This window comes from Alosa sapidissima, chromosome 17 (genome assembly GCF_018492685.1).
Source record: "Alosa sapidissima isolate fAloSap1 chromosome 17, fAloSap1.pri, whole genome shotgun sequence".
In the NCBI taxonomy this organism is placed as follows: domain Eukaryota; kingdom Metazoa; phylum Chordata; class Actinopteri; order Clupeiformes; family Clupeidae; genus Alosa; species Alosa sapidissima.
The window spans coordinates 25,435,300-25,449,362 of NC_055973.1; the positions used below are offsets into that span (position 1 = coordinate 25,435,300).

A 14,063-nucleotide genomic window follows, 5' to 3' on the forward strand; every position below is an offset into this window, starting at 1 on the left:
CAGTCAGATTATAGGGCATTCAATTTTGTTGTGGTAGGAAACAGTGTGTGTGTGTGTGTGTGCGTGTGTGTGCGTGCGCGCGAGTGTGTGTGTCTGTGTGTGAGAGAGAGAGAGAGAGAGTTTGTGTGTGTGTATGTCTGTGTGTGTGCACGCATGTGTGTGCGTGTGTGTGTGTGAGAGAGAGTGAAAGAGAGGGAGAGAGTGTGTATGTGTATGTGTGTGTGTGTGAGAGAAAGAGAGGGTTTGTATGTGAGTGTGCATGTGTGTGTTGTGTGTATGTATGTGTGTGTTGTGTGTATGTATAAGCACAAACATTTACTTTCCTTCACCTCTGCTGTCCTTCTTTGACAGCTGCCAGGACAGGGAGAGAGAGAACAAGGACAGCATACGAATGCTCTGCTGTTACAGAAATAAATAGCTTGCTAGTCAGACATTTTTCTCTTTATTGTTTTCTACTTATTACTGAGCTCTCTGCCAGTTAAAGAAAGTTGAAATTGTAAGTAATGGGGAAGTAGGGAGGACTGTGTGTGGAAGGAATGTCAGAACGCTAAGGATGTGTTCCTATGATACAGTACATAGCATTCCATTTACACACATACCCTGTTGCTATGATACAGTACATAGCATTCCATCTACACACATACCCTGTTGCTATGATACAGTACATAGCATTCCATCTACACACATACTCTGCTGACTCCTACTCGGGTACACCCAAACAAATATCACACAGCTTTATGGCTTTCTGTTTTCTGTGCTATTTGTAGAAAAGATGACATTTAGATGTCTTAGTAGCCAAGAGGAAAATACCCCGAGGACACACAGTGCTCATAGTATCAGAGCTCTTTATGTAAGCGTTGTTCCATTAAAGCAAGTCATGCTTGAAGCTGCACCGTATGACCTTTTCAAAGGTTATTTTGTTACACCATCTAAGATGGCTTTGTTTTGTCAAACAAGTCGACATTCACAGCTTAAATGATATAGTTAGCTGTTGCAAAGGCCATGTTGATGCATAGACCCAAGCCAAGTGTACAGTACTTGTAGCTGAGTGTCTTAGTTGTGTGTCCTGTGTTAGATTTGTCATGACTCAAAAGCATGTCTTTCATGTTGGCATTCGGAGCTTGTCTGTGGGACAATCGTGTGATCAACCTAACAACCTAGCCTTAACAACAAACGAATTCTGCATAAATCTGTGGTTGGAAGAGGCTAAGGAACGTGGCTAGCATGTAGTAGTCAGACACATTGTGGGTTCAAGTTCCCTCTGTTGTGCTCCTGAGCAAGGCACTTAACCCTGGGTTGATCTGAGGAGACTGGCCCTTGTAATAATGGAGTGATTGAATTGATTGAATAATTGATGTAAATTGATTAGGATAAAAGCGGTAGCCAAATAAATAAGTAGGCCTATATGTACAGTATAAATCATGGAAATCAACTACTCAAGTTGATATGTAGTATGGTCCTCCAGCGGTCTGTCCAGTCTGTCAGTCCTGGCTCTTCAAATGGGAAACTAAACACATGGCTCTGGCCAAGCTCCTGCATTATTCCATGCAATCAATAAGGTTGTTTCAGGTATGCTGAAGGGAGGGGACTGTCCCTGGTACCAGGGAGTTTGCATAGCATATGCAGACTAACATAACAGCTTGGCCTCCATAGAAATCTAGTCAGTACTCTGCACAACACCACAAGAAACTTATTCAGCCCTATGACTGATGCCTTTCATTTCATGCGCTGTTGGGGCATATTGAATATGTATGAGCTAATATAATATTCTACTAGGCAATCATGATTGGACATGTTAATTAAAGTATTGTATTGGCAGAGGTGCTTAGTGCATGGACCACAGGCTTGAATAATTCTTTATGTCTGTTAATATGGATATACTTCTTTATCATTTCAATCACCAGACTCAGGATAAGAAAAAGCACTGCAGAGTCTAATATCCACATGAATTTTCAAATGAACTTTCCTGCCGACGTTCTGTTTCTCCAAAGTAAATGGATACTAAGCAATCTTCAAGTTTAGGAGATCAGAAGGAAAACAATGTAATTCCCTTTTTTAAATTACACATCTTATATAACTCGGTGCTGACTCTGCTCTTTGAAAAGGTGACTAAGTTAAACGAGTGAAAACAAAAACATTGTGTTAGAATGAAAATCAAATAAAACTTGCCCACTCCTCCCTCTCTGTTCAGTTGAGAGTGACCCAGAGGCTGTGTCCAGCGAGAGCAGTGCACTTTTAGAGCAATATATCTCTCTGGCCATCTGACAGAGGCCGTTTTGGCCCTTCATGGGGGATTAAGAGCAGAGGGCCAACTCACCCTCACAGCATCGAACTGGGACAGAGAGGTGACAGCACAACGGAGGGTGTGGGGGTGGGGGGGGTAAATCAAATAAAGGGAAGGTGAGTTCATTGTCTGTTATATCACTGTGTGAACAATGAACCCAAGTAATTTCATATCTCTTGGTGACCTGGGCAAGCAAGCGCTAGCATTCAGATAAACCAGTCTTTTCAGCTATCCGTTCCTCTGCCTATGGTGGACACTTCTACCCCTTTGGTCGACAGACCAAAGGGGCATGTTCAAACGATTATTCATTCAGTTTGACTTGCTATTGTGGAGGACACTGACACTGCCTAATTGCAATAAAGCACACACACACACACACACACACACACACACATACATAGCAAGCTCTCACATTACACACAGAGGTTAATCATGGATGTTCACTGAGTGCACACTCTATGCACAGGCATGTTCACTGAAGCGTGTATTATGAGCCAAATGGTTTGAGCTGGTGCCGCACGGGGATGGGAATAGTTCCCAGATGTTGAAACTGTGCTCTGCGCCACATCGATGTACCTATCCATCAGCTCCGCGCGCACGCACACACCCCTCAATTTGTCAAGATTACCACAAAAGCCAAACTGTCTGGCGAGTTGGCAAATGAGGTAATTGAGGGCCATTAGTGATACGGTGTCCTTCAGCGAGGGTGTGAAATCTATTCATATTGGTGGCGGATGGCGGAAGCTACGCTCCTACGGAGATGGCGGCCTCTGTTTTGGGGAGGGGGTGGTGGGGGAGGGGGGGGTTGGGCAGCGGGCGGCCTGGTCAAGGTTGCTGTCTAATAAATGAGATCCTGTCATGTTTGCAGATGCTCAAGGTCCTCGGTGACACTTGGCTCAGCCCCTTTATCAAGAGGTGGGAACACACACACACTCATACACACACACACATATGCACAAACACACACAGACACACACTCATATGCACACGTATGCGCACATACACACAGACACACACTCATATGCACACGTATGCGCACATACACACAAGCACACACTCACGTACGTGCACACACACACACACACACACACACACACTTACTCACTCACACACTCTCTCTCTCTCTCTCTCTCTCACACACACACACACACACACACACACACACACACACACACACACACACACACACACTCACTCACAAATTCTCTCTCTCACACTCTCACCCCCCCCCCCCTCCCACACACACACACACACATGCCATAAAGAGGCAGGACCCCACTCATCTCTCATATCTCCATCCCAGTCTGTCCCTATCCATTGTTGTGTATTTCTCACATACATGACAATTTCTCTCCATCTCCCCATTTCTCACATTCGTATTGTTGTTTACTTGTGTGCACATCCATCTCAGTCTTGTCTTTAGCTTCACACACTCCTCCTCCTTGTCCTCCTCAGCCTGATCATCTCACGTACCCGTTACACATATGGACATAGTCATAAAGGAGAGCTAATGAACAAACACAACAGTTAATGGTACTGGCTGCCAGGGTGCCAATCACACTTGACTTGGATAGTCTGCCCACAGACTATGTACAGGTGCTCAGATTATCAGCAAACCGTCGATAAAGTCTGTTGCACTCTGTTAACTGCAATTTATGGTTCGGTTAAGGTTAGGAGTTTGATGTAATAGTGGTGTGCATATTGGAGGGAAAAAAGGACCACTCCTCTGAAACTATTTTTATGTTCTGCGAATGAAACACTTCAGTGATAAGCCCGGTGTAGCCCAGCCGTCAGACTTTGTTTGTCCTATTTTGCCTCCTGTCTCTGGCTTCGGTTAGAAATGGGGTATTAGGCCATAAATAATCCCAATCAGCATGCACCTGCAGATGAATGGTTTAAAGTTTAATGTGTATATATACAGAATATATATATAAAAAGAAAAAAAAAGAAAATTTTATATATTTTTTCTTTCTTTTTTCTCTTGCTTTCTTTCTGCCCTTAACCATCTTGGGTCACACCGCCATGAACATGTGTGATCAGCTATTGCAGCTATTGCTGCCTTCAATCACACACTCACACACACACACACACACACACACACACACGCATGCATGCATGCACGCACACACGTACGCACACAATGCCTGCACACACGGCAAGCATGCATACACAACATACAAAAAGATGAGAAATGTGTATGGTCAAGGCACTGTGGTGCAGACACAAAGGAAACCTTGGATGTGAAACAGGCTAACAGGACACGTCTTCCATATTCTGTGTGAAGTCAGATCAGAGAGACCAAATGCATAAATCAATAAATAAACAAGCATACATGGGATGACAAAAAAACCTCTGATTTGCCCTGATGCAACAAGAAAGCAACCCCATGTGTATGCAAAAACTATGTTGGGGAATCATCTATGTGCTGATTAACACACTTTCCCCAGTGTGTTGTTGTGCATTTACACTTGTAAATAAACCCACCATAGATTTCAGCTTGAATTTTTCATCTCATGAAAAAAGCCTCTTTCTGAGAGAGAGAGAGAGAGATCTCATGTGGTATGTGAATTGGGATTCAGTTTAGGATGAAACACATGAAAGTCAACTGTCTCTTCAACTGTTTTCACTCCAAAAGCTAATTCAGTAATTCATAGCTGGTAAAAATGCCAATAATGTTGCAGTGCAGGGATGTCTGGACATGGCAGCCCAATAGACGTTTTTCAGCCTTTCCACCTGGACTTCCTGAATAATGAATGTATTAAGGGGCCATTAACCAATGGACGTTCTTTACGTATTAGGGCCACACATGAAGAAAAAAATATATTTTTGCCATGACGAGATTAAAATCGACATGCAATTCCATTACACCATGGACAACATAAACCCACACATTGCCATTCTGGTCCATGTATGTTCACATGTACGCAAGCACACGCACACACACACACACACACACACACACACACACACACACCCTGACTGGAATAGGGCAATATTTTTGTGTCATGATGCCTTTTGATTTTGGTTAATTTGCTTCATTTAGATGTTGCTTTGTGTTGATTGTTTTTCCCTCATTCATGTTAAGAGTCTTGAGCTGTTCATTGGTCATGATCAGAATGACAGAGTGGGGAGTGATGGAAATCTCAAAAGAGTACTTTTAGTACACACACACACACACGCACACGCACACACACACACACACACACACACACACACACACACACAGAGGCAGTCCTATCTCTGCTAGCGTCACTTTCAATCGTTCAATCGCAAACTTCATTTCTGCGGTCAGCCTTGAGACAAGGCCAGGTGGAGTTCACGTGCGGGTGAGGGGGTCAAGTGAAGCCCAAGGCTGGGTAAGTGTAATGGTTTGACCCGTCATCCACAAAGGCCTCATCTCTTATTCATGAGCCGCTGGGTAATGTGACTAGGAGTGCTGCTCCGTTGACCCACCTACTCACTGACACTGCTCTCAACCAATCAACAACAGGGCCATCCATCTCCTTCATCACCCTCACACACACACACACACAAACACTCACACACCTACAAACACACACATACACACACACACACACACACACACACACACACACACACACACACACACACACCCCTTCCACCTGTCTGAAGGCCATACCAGTCATACTTGTGAATGATATATTTAAACCTTGCAATTACTAACTTAATTTCTAAGGTTCTTACAACCTCGCAAGGTGATCTGATTGGATGGGTATTTTCAAAATAAATTTCATAAATGATTATGATTACAGAAATTCACATAGATACAATGGGGATTGACTGTGTATTTAAAAATAGATACCCTAAATATGTTTAATTGTGCTGTATAAATTGTGCTTTGCATTGTGGGTACATTAGCAACATTAACTTTTTTAATATTAGTCCCCTTTCAAAATGTGTTAATTATTCATTGTTTAAGCCAAACTTATGGATCTTTTTTTACTATTATGTTTAATATTTCTTTTGTCTACACTTCTGTGTCCTTCTCGCTGAATTTTCCTTTGGTTTCATCACATATTTGAACATCTGTTTGTAAAGCCAAGGACAGATGCTAATGAATGTATGGTCTCAGCCACCAGCCCGTGAGAATAACACAGTAATTATTTTGAATAATATTCAAGTCTCTCTCTTTCTCTCTCTCTCTATGTGTGTGTGTGTGTGAGTATGTGTGTGTGTGCTTGCTTGCCTGTTTGTGTGAGTGTGTGTGTGTGTGTGTGTCTCTCTCTCTCTGTGTGTGTGTGTGTGTGTGTGTGTGTGTGTGTGTGTGTGTGTGTGTGCTTGTGTGTCTGTGGGTCCATATCCTGGTATGTGTGTGTTTGTCTGCAATGTTGGTTCCTCGGAGCGGTCTTGGCATAATGAGTTCCTCCGAGGAGAGAGGCTCAGTTATCACTTGTTACATCAGCATGGACTGAACAAAACCTTTTTGTCTATTAGTGTGTGTGCATCTGCACTTAGTTGTATCTACCTCTGTACAATGACTGGCTCATAAGTGCTATACGGATAGTGACTGAATATTGACATTCTTACAGTAAGTGCTTACTTTGTGTCTGTGCAATTAATTTTCCCCCTTTGTTAATTATTAAGACATATGGAAGAATGGGTTGTATTACCAAATCAATACAGTGCTCAGTGAGTATTTAATCATTAAAGGGTATGCATGCTGTATGTCACAGACTAATATATTCACCTCATATCCCTTGTAGTTGTATGCACACATATGTACACACACACACACACACACACACACAGGCATACACAGACACTAGATGCTATCAGATACTAGTTACACCCAAAGTTGATTTCCATTCTATATTGACAACAAATACAAATGCATTTCAATATTTATGAGCATCTCTTTTGTGGCTGTTATGAGTGCTTGTAGTTCCTAATGTGAAATATTCATCCCGTTTATGGATCTCGGTCCTGCAGGTCACCTGTGAGGGTTGATGGGCATCAGTGGGCAGATCACTAATGTTTTGACTAATGTTTCAGTATTAATGGTATCTCTTACAGTATATCTATTTGGATCTGCTATCAAGTTAGTTCTCCTCCTTAATCAGTTAAGCATTTGATTTGTTTTGGCAATGTCATATCCTAAAAAAAATGTATTATCTTTCCATGCTTTTCTTCTAGAATAGGCAGCATTGCTCTCTGTACAAACATTGCTGGCTTGTTTGGGTTGGTGTTGGGTAAAGTTAATTTGTCTTTACCCTTTTAAATAATGCCACAGGAGAGAACATCTCAGTGAGAGATACATACTTGATCATTTAAATATGGATTTTCCCAGATAATGATAACCAGACTACACTTACTTATTTTGCCTCATGGTAAGTGCCTTCTTACAGTTGCAACCATCCAAGACTCTCTATTGACGGCATCTTTTCAAGGATCCAGAAAATCCCTCTTTTGTGCATCTGAATACACTTAGCAGCTTATCTTGCAATCTTTCACACCAACGGACAGACACAAAGGGCTTACTCCGGCATTATATTTTAAGATAAATAACTTATAAACAACTCAAAGTGTGTGGCCCAATCCTCTGAATCCTCTTCAGCGATACTCCATCGCCGGTGGAGAGGAGAACAGGTTGGGTGGGGAGTAAGAAGGAGGCTCCAGCCTTCTGGGGGGGGGGGGGGGGGTGATGCAGATCACACTCCGCTGTCTGATGAGAGCCACTGCTCTGGAGACAAAAGCGCCCCCCACCCCACCGTCACCACACCACCTTCAGAGCCCGCGGACGATAATGAGTCCTGCAGCCCTGTAAGCACAGAAAGTCCGAGCCTTTGGCAGTCTTTAAAGGAGGCGCTTCGTGTTTGTACAGCAATACAAAGAATGAGGTGTGTGTGTGTGTGTGTGTGTGTGTATGTTTGTTTGTTTGTTGCAGCCCAGATGGAGAACACAGACTCCAAAAGAATGTATCAATCATTTGAGAATAGAAGGTGAAGCTGAAAAAGTGAAGACAAAAAAGCACAAACAGGGAATAGAGGAGCAAGAGGACTTTGTAGCGAGGCAAATCAGACGCTAACCTTCACTAGCAGTCCTTGGGGTGGGGATGAAAAGTCACAAGGAAAATTAAAGGTTTTTTTCTTCTTTCTTCTGTGCTGAGGCAGAGCATGATTACTCCAGATCTAATGCTCATTAAGATCAGGCACATTTCTGAACCTAGACTCTTCTCAGTTCTAGTTCTATCTTAGTTCTTAATCTTAGTTCTAACATAACAGATAGCAGCTATTTAAACACTTAACTGTTGACATGTAAAACTTATCAAGCCTATAAACTGAAGTTATGGGAGATTCGTATTTAAATAGAAGCATAAAGTTAATGTTTCCACAAATATGAAGTGCCTCTGCTGCCAGAAATGCCATTTGGCTGAAATACCTATGAGCACTAATGATGTCTATGTTTACAGTTTTCATGAAAAAGTCTCTGACAGGGAACCAAATCATCCAGCATTGATATTTTAACATCGAGACAGATAATCCATATTCAAGGGCATCAGCTTTCCTGACTCGACACACTATGCTTCCACTGGATAACGTGGGCAGAAAAAAACAAGCCTGATTTATGCCTGTCTGTAATTGGAAATGATAGGAATGATTGGATAGGATTTGACTAAAAAAATGTTAACCAGCTGCTTCTTTTTATGTTTAAAATGAGTTGGTAGTGTTTCCGAAAGTACACTGGATACAGTATACGGCCATAAGAGCAGAGAGGTAAGCTGGCACAGGCAGGCCAATAGACCCTTTCAACAATAAAAACAAAAACAATGCTTGAACGTTCTATTTGGGCCCCAATCTACTTCCTCTGCATTAAGATAACATATGGAATGTTAAAAAGGAAGTCTTGTGGGGCCAACTATGATGCTGATAATGGAACTTAAGGTTTTGCACCTACGTCATAATGTCATGTGACCGTTTGTTTACAATTAGAGTGCTAGGCAAGAATGGTAGGCAAGGCACTGCAGAGTGGTAGGCAAGCCTACAACAGTCGGGTTGCATAGGCTACACATGGTTACAAAAAGCTTCAACATTTGAATATCAAATATTGACCGGGATGCCGACCACTTGTGTAGGCCCTAACAGTTGGTTTTACAATAAGAAGCAAAAAGGCAACGAACGACCGTTTAGCCTACCTATCCTCGTGGTTGGGGAGGATGATCGTTAGCAGCTGGGAAGTATTTTATTCTCAAGATGGCCTAATGGTGTAGCCTACTGTCTACGAAGACGTAGGCTAAAATACAACTATCTACAGTCATCCAAAAATGAATTGCCAGAGATAGGCTATGAAGGGAAAAAGTGCAGCATTTTAAACATGGCAAGATTATTTTTACCGGAACAGTTTGTTCTAATTTGTCTCGTGAAATTCGTGCTTGTGGACATCAATCACCTATCTTCTGTCCTTCTATTTCAAGTTATCATGAGTGTCATTTGATTATCACAAAATAAATCAATCTTATGTGATAGCCTACAGCTCAGTTAGGCTAACTCCCGTATATCAAAATAAACTGATTTTTGAGCTGAACTTAACACAGCAACCTCAAACAACACTGTTGAACCTAGGCTACGGCTAGGCTCAGTCATGTAAGAAATAAGCAGTTTATGAATTATCTTTACCCGTTTAATCATGTCCACATTACTAAAATAACAACATATTTAAAGGCTGAGCTAGCATAACAGCCTAATATAGCCGATACTGCAATGAACTAGTAAAAAAAGTTTCATACAATTAATGAACTTTATCACTTACATTCTGAGTTTTTCTGGGTGGCTATATATCCATGCAGATCGTCTTCAAATGAGTCATTGCTGTTATATGTTATAATATGTTACAGGATTCATGACTTTAACGACATTAATGTTACATGATGCTGACTGACGCTGGCTATGTAGGCTACTGTTTTAACGTCTGCTGAGTCTACATGCCTACCAAAAGCTGTCGCTGTTCAGTTCAAGTTAAATGATTAAATATTGTTTGATTTTGTGTCAACTTTCAGAGGGAAGACATGTTCCTTTATGGCCAAATTTCACAGCTTCTAAGAAAGTTTATCGTCTTCGTGTAAACCGAGTTTTGAACAGAGCAAAAAAGTTAGGCTACCATAGGCTACATGCAGGTTCTCCCATAACGTTATCGATACAGATTAATGCACCAAATCAGGGCGATTTTAGCGAAATAACGTTCCTGTGACAGGCTATCAAATATTGAACAATGGGATAACGTTTCATCATCACCTTTACTGATGCCTGAAATGTTGACATTGCTGAAATACAGAGATGTAGCCTACTGAGAGGCAGCTGCAGACAACGATGTTCAATGGGTTCAACTTGTCCCTTGCCTACCAGGTGGATGTAAACAAAGCTATAGAACCTAGAATACGTCACATGAAAAACGTTAATAGAGTGGGCTCCCCAGATACAGCTGTGTGGTGGTCGTGTGTGCCTCGCTAAAGGAAAAGGGCAGCCTGCTTGTGCCACTCAGTTGAGTTAAGATGACAATTGTAGTCCACATGCAGGATTAGTCAAGGGCCTCCATATGTGTAGTGTTAGGCCACATCTACTGCGGTGTGCTCATATATAATAGAAAACAAACACACATTACACACTCTGGGCCAGATGTACTAACGCTTTTGCGCCCACTTCAGGCGTATTTGTATTCGCAATGTGCGTGTAAAATCATTGCGAGGTATGTACAAACAGGCCGCAATGATGTAAAAGGGGAGGGGTGTGATTCATTTTAACATAATAGTATCGTTAAAGTGTACACTACGGAGCCCAGGAGGTGTCACAATATCAAGATATGTTTTGTGTATCGCTTATTGTAGTAAATTGTGTGCTCATTGTAGTTAATTGTGGTCTCATTTTACTAGATTGTGTGCACAATTTAGTATAGTGTGTGCTCTTTTTACTACATAGTGCTCTCGTTTTACTAAATTGTGGTCTCATTTTAGTAGATTGTGTGCTCAATTTAGTCAATTGAAGGTGAGGCCAGTCCAGGTGAAATGACCAGCCCTGCTACAGAGAGATTGGTTCATATGAAATACAAGAACCAGAATATTAGAAACATCATCTCATTTTTCTTACTAGGTGTGGACTAAATATGATATGGTGTCATATGCATTTGTGTTGGCCTTTATCTTTTACGTACATTGTGAAAGACATGTAAACAATTGAGACATACCAGAGCTGAGTAAATGCCAATGAAAGCCACATGATAACTCCATTATGTGTGTATGTCTTCTGGGCCCATGCCATAGCTCACTCTGTAAACAAACCCCAAGATAAGATTGGAATCCGGTTAACAAAGCGTGACTGCCTCACATTGAAATAAAGATAAACATGTTTCTGGATCAGACCTCTTTCTACAAGTTTATTACAACAGATGAGGCCTTTGATTGTGATGTGTAGGTACAGTTTCATTATTCAAAGATGGCACCTCTCAGATTTACACTCATAAATCAGAGCAATTCTGGCAGTGGCTTCTACAAAATGAGCATTAACACGTACCATATGTCTGCCTTTTAATTAGCACGTTGTTTAGGGCCGCGGTGAGATGACGACAAGAAGGATATTTTTACCTCTTTCCTTCCTCAGCAAAAAGGGCTTAGTACAATCATTTTTAACATGCTACTTCAATTAGAATTCATTAAGTTACACTCACTTTAACTTGCACTTGGCTTGCTTCTTTCCACATTGCACATCCACATCGAACAAGACGATTAAGCTAACTGCTGCTCACGTTAATCAATAAAGATTGATGAAATGACTTCTGTGCATTGCCCAGCAACTAATTTAGGAGCCAATTAAAATCTATTTTCTGCCATTGATTTGCTAAGAACTGCAGCTGAAAACACTTACAGAGATAGCAGTCTTGAGGAGGGACCCTGTGCAGGTGATGTCTGTATCCTATTCCTGTGGATTGCTGGCATGCAGAAATGTTTAACAATGGTCGTCCATTTTTTTTTTTTAAATGTAGGACTTGAACAGAATGGTAACCTAAGGACAATGCTTTATTTGCATACTCTCCATGACAAGAAAATAATGTGATTTTAAGTGGCAATGGTCTTTACAAGTAATTTTTTTGTAAATGAAACTGGCTTTTCATACTTAAACACACACTTTTAAATCCTTACTCAACTACTCTAGTGGTTTGAGAATTCAAGAGTGAATTCCTGTTTCTCTTACAACTGTCAGCAGTCGTCCTTGATTTTGTATTCAGCTATGGCTAACACAAGAAGGCTTATTGACAGACATACTGGATGAAGAATTTCACTCTTTATACATCAACCTCTATTCATTTATTCATTGCATTTTTCTGGAGTACACATGCAAAGCCACCTCTTTCTCTCTCTCTCTCTCTCTATTTCTCTCTCTCACTATTGTCTTCCACACAGCTGAGTGCGGCCCAACAAGGGATAAAAGATTATATAAATTATACTGGTGTGCACGCCACAAATTGCTGTCTGTTCTGTTGCTAATAATCCTTGGCTACATTCCTCTGTGAACCAAACTGATGCACCCTAATCAAATTCAAGGTAATTATATGTATTTAAAGCCTGAGGAATTCATGAATGGGAAAAATGGTCACCAAAAGTCCAAGCCAACTCTGAAGCAAGCACGCTATTAGCTCTGTGGAGAAACAAGACTATTAAACCACTGTTGGAGAGAGAGAGAGAGACAGAGAGAGAGAGAGAGAGAGAGAGAGAGAGAGGGGGGGGAAGGAGAGAGGAAGAGATATATACGGGGGGCATTTAAACAGGGAACATATGCATAAGGAGAACTGGTCATTAAAAAGATAGATAATTACTAAAATGTTAACTAGAAGGTAGTCACTATAACATGGTTAGCAGTAAGAATTAGGCCATTTAATGCTATTATCATTATCACAGAGATAAGGCAAATGCCAGCATTCTCTATATTTGACTATGGATATAAGCATTTAACAAAATAATATGAAACTCATGAGGTCTGTTATCAAAATATGTATGCAAATGTATGCTACAACACTCTGAAAAAGGATGAGGTAAGCACTTTAAAGACGCACTCGAGGGCTTTGTTTTGCTAGGTGACAGACACACTGTTTATAAGGTCAAACGCTCATTAATGGATAGCATTATTCAGACCTTATTTCATAGTGGCAGAAAGTTATTCCACTTTTCTGTATTGGCAGAGCTGTGATTACACATAACTCTCTCTCTCTCTCTCTCTCTCTCTTTCTCTCTCTCTCTCTCTCTCTCTCTTTCTCTCTGGAGATGTTTTCTCCTCCCCAGTTCCACTCTCTGCCTGCTCTAGTGTGTCTGCCATGCTGCATATTTCTTTACGTTTTTTAAGCATATGCCCTTTTGTCTGCGGACCCTTGGGATTTGCGGCCTGCCTTGAGACCACCAGAGTGTCCACAGGAACTCTCCCTTTCATTTGCAGCGTTTGCCGCTCTTACACACACTCTCCTAGACCTTAACGCTACACTGTCAGAGTCACACACACTCTCCTAGACCTCAATGCTATGCTGTCAGAGTCACACACACTCTCCTAGACCTCAGTGCTATGCTGTCAGAGAGTCACGCATGATAGCAGTGCGCAAAACAGTGCAATCCTATACACCTGTATTTTTACACAGTGTACACTCCCAACCAACCCAAACACACTCACACACACGCATTCTGAAATTAAACAAGCCTCGCTGGGCTATGGATGATGTATATACCTTTCAGTTGGAAATACCAAAAGTAGCACTTTCATATTGCACAAAAAAACTGTATAGAAAC

At 41.4% G+C, this 14,063-nt stretch overlaps 1 long non-coding RNA gene across 2 annotated transcripts; it reads right to left on the reverse strand.

The window, feature by feature from the left end:
* Window positions 1–7,982: 7,982 nt before the first annotated feature.
* On the reverse strand, window positions 7,983–12,031 carry LOC121688944. 2 transcript variants are annotated; one of them, XR_006024731.1, is made up of 3 exons: window positions 11,960–12,031; window positions 11,480–11,561; window positions 7,983–8,063 (listed from the first exon to the last, which is right to left on the reverse strand). It is a non-coding gene; the product is annotated as an uncharacterized LOC121688944 (long non-coding RNA). The 2 variants fall into 2 exon arrangements; XR_006024732.1 differs by lacking the exon at window positions 11,960–12,031 and adding an exon at window positions 11,806–11,906.
* Window positions 12,032–14,063: the final 2,032 nt, after the last annotated feature.